This window comes from Anoplopoma fimbria, unplaced genomic scaffold, assembly GCF_027596085.1.
Source record: "Anoplopoma fimbria isolate UVic2021 breed Golden Eagle Sablefish unplaced genomic scaffold, Afim_UVic_2022 Un_contig_4325_pilon_pilon, whole genome shotgun sequence".
NCBI classification, from domain to species: Eukaryota; Metazoa; Chordata; class Actinopteri; order Perciformes; family Anoplopomatidae; genus Anoplopoma; species Anoplopoma fimbria.
In genome coordinates this window covers 1-3,422 of record NW_026548258.1, presented here as the reverse complement: position 1 = coordinate 3,422, position 3,422 = coordinate 1, and the positions used below count along the sequence as shown (strand labels likewise).

General features: G+C 43.7%; 1 pseudogene; it reads left to right on the top strand.

Moving 5' to 3' along the window:
• Positions 1 to 2,186: 2,186 nt before the first annotated feature.
• On the top strand, positions 2,187 to 3,381 carry LOC129114477 (stonustoxin subunit beta-like; annotated as a pseudogene).
• Positions 3,382 to 3,422: the final 41 nt, after the last annotated feature.

Below are 3,422 nucleotides of genomic sequence, written 5' to 3'. Positions count from 1 at the left end.
CAGTTCCCTCAGATCATGTGACATGTTACATTACAGTCATTTAGCAGACGCTTTTATCCAAGCGACTTACAGGAAGTGTATTCAACATAGGTATTCAAGAGAACTACTAGTCACCAGAAGTCATAAGTGCATCTCCTTTCTTAAACAAGCATCTTAAAGCATAAGCCAGAGCAAAAGTATAGTGCAGAGGCAAGTTACTACGAAAACAATAATTGCAACAGACTAATATGAATATAATAAGTGCTACAAACTACTACGAATAGGATAAGTGCAGTAAACAAGCAATAAATGCTACGAGGAAGGCTCAGGGTAGTACTTCATGAAGAGGTGAGTTTTCAGCCTGCGCCTAAAGATGGGCAGCGACTCTGCTGTCCTGACGTCAGTGGGGAGTTCATTCCACCACTGAGGGCCAGGACAGAAAAAGCTGTGACCGGGTGGATCGGCCGCAGGGACCTCTGAGCGACGGGGCAACCAATCGCCCCGAGGCCGCAGAGCGAAGTGGTCGGGCGGGGGTGTAGGGCTTGACCAAGGCCTGGACTGGAAACTCTCAGGTATGAAGAGGCCTGCTGCAGCCACAGACAATCAGTCTGATAGAGGAGGTAGAGCTGGTTAATATGACCCTGACACACCAAGCTGACCTCAAACTAGCAGAGACTCATCAAACTGTTTGTGTCCTACATCAGACAATCAATACAGACAGAAGTATTCAGGGAACAGTAGCCAGGATGAGCCAGAACAGGGAGGGAAGGTGATGAAACTGTTGTTTTTCTGGAGCGTTGTCTTGTTTCAACATTAGAAAATAGGACAGTGGTGTATCCTGACACGTTGACGGCCATCATGATGGGTTGACATGCATCAACGTTGTCACGCTGCAGGTTTGTGGGCTCATATCAAACAATAGTTGGATGATTTGATGCTCTTCATCTGCCACCAGTGTGTGTTGTCCTTTAGTCCAGACATCATTGTGAAAAGACAAACAGACAAAGAATCAACCTGTTTAAACCGTCTTGATAAATCATCACAATAGGAATGTTTTGCTGTTTTAAAGGAGTTCAGCTTCACCTGGTTTTGGTTTGTTTTGCACTGAGAGCGAGTTCCCTGCTTGATAAGAGTGGACTTGTTGAAACTACAGGTGACAGTCGACCACAGACGCTCAGTGGAGAACCAACAGCTGATTGTGGACATGGTGTGTCAGAGCCCAAAGAGGTTTATTTAGGACTGGACCAAAGTTATAATAATAATAATAATAATAATAATAATAATAATAATAATAATAATAATAATAATAATAATACTTTAATTTTATATAGCGCTTTTCTAGATACCCAAGGACGCTTTACATAGGGCGAAGACAAACAAAAACAAAAAAAAGAACACAAAGGAGCAAACAAAACAAACAAGCAGAACATTTAAAAACTGGAGAAGCTGTGCGGAATGAGTCATGTAGTGGAGGGTAGGGAGGGAAAGGGAGCAGGGGTTAGCAGGTGAAGGCGAGTTTGAAGAGGTGGGTTTTGAGGGCTTGTTTGAATGATGATAGGGTGGGAACCTAACAGATGTGGATGGGCGGCTGTGGCGTAGTGGAGAGCAAGGTAGTTCTCCAATCAGAGGGTCGGTGGTTCGATACCTGGCTTCGGCAGTCGATGTGTCCTTGGGCAAGACACTTAACCCCAAGTTGCTCCCGAATCGGTGTGGACTGGATGTTGCATGAATGTTAGTTAGAGTCTGATGGTGGCACCTTGCATGGTAGCCTGTCATCAGTGTGTGAATGGGTGAATGATATGTAATATACTACTGATTGTAAGTCGCTTTGGATAAGCGTCTGCTAAATGACTGTAATGTAATGTGGCCTCAAAATCCAGTGTTGGGGCGGCTGTGGCGTAGTGGAGAGCAAGCTAGTTCTCCAATCAGAGGGTCGGTGGTTCGATACCTGGCTTTGGCAGTTGATGAGTTTTTCTTCTGTTTACTTTAACATTCATCAAGCTATCTACTTCATGTTTCTCTGTGTTTCTCCTGTTCTGTCCTTCTCACTCTCTCTTTCACTACTTCTTCCTTTCTCTTTAACCCCGCCCCCTCCTTTAGCTACGCCCAATTACCACAGGTGTGGCTGATTGAAACCTTGCGTAACCAATCAAACACCATAGCTTAAACTAAAAGCACTATCAGTTTATTTTTCTTTTAACTTTAACTTAGTGAAACCCACTGTTTGCCTTCAATATTGTTTAGAACTGTTTATTTCAACTCTTATTCACTTATTTAAATCCTGCCTTATTTATGACTAAAGTATCTTAATCTCTCAGTTAACCATTTTTATTAAACTAAATTACTTTCAGTTTAATTGCCTTACTGAGTCATTTCATCCAACTTTATAATAAACTATTAGGAACTTATTTTAATCCCTAACTTTTACACCAGGGCTACATGAATAAGTGAACATAATGTCGTCATCGGCCAATCAGAAGAAGCTCCATGAAGTAAAAGAATATCATGTGATTAATAATAAGTGCTCCATGTGAACATGAATACAAAGCTCTGTGTATGAGACGATGTAATGTCCATGTTTCCATGCTGCTCTGACCCCCCTCCTCCTTTCAGGGTGGAGCCTGCTGGAGTCCGATGGTTCAGACCAGGTCTGAGGAAGTGTAAGTGTGCTTTGAATCTGACTCATGAAAACAAAGCAGCACACATTCAACCATCTTCAAACTGTGACATCACTCATTCACATCTCTGATGTCATCATCACAGTGTCAACAGATGAACAGATGATAGATTAATAACTGCAGCTGTATTGTGTCTTGTTCTCTCCATCAGATTCCTGTGAACTCACACTCGACACAAACACAGTGAACAGAAACCTCAAACTGTCTGACAACAACAGGAAGGTGACATGTGTGGAGGAGGATCAGTCATATCCTGATCATCCAGACAGATTTGACCACTGGAAGCAGCTGCTGTGTAGAACTGGTCTGACTGGTCGCTGTTACTGGGAGGTCGAGTGGAGGAGGAAGAGTTTATATATCAGTGAGTTACAGAGGAATCAGAAGGAAAGGAGACAGTGATGACTGTTTGTTTGGATGGAATGATCAGTCCTGGAGTCTGAGATGCTCTGATGATGGTTACTATGTCCGTCACAATAAGACAGAAACACCCATCTCCTCCTCCTCCTCCTCCTCCTCCTCCTCCTCCTCCTCCTCTGGTAGAGTAGCAGTGTATGTGGACTGTCCTGCTGGCTCTCTGTCCTTCTACAGAGTCTCCTCTGACACACTGATCCACCTCCACACCTTCAACACCACATTCACTGAACCTCTTTATCCTGGGTTTGGGTTCTGGTCTCTGGTTCCTCAGTGTCTCTGTGTTCTCTGTAGGAGGGAGAGTCTCCTCCTGGTAGAGAAACTTTCTCTCTGCTGACCAGATAGTTCAGTCTG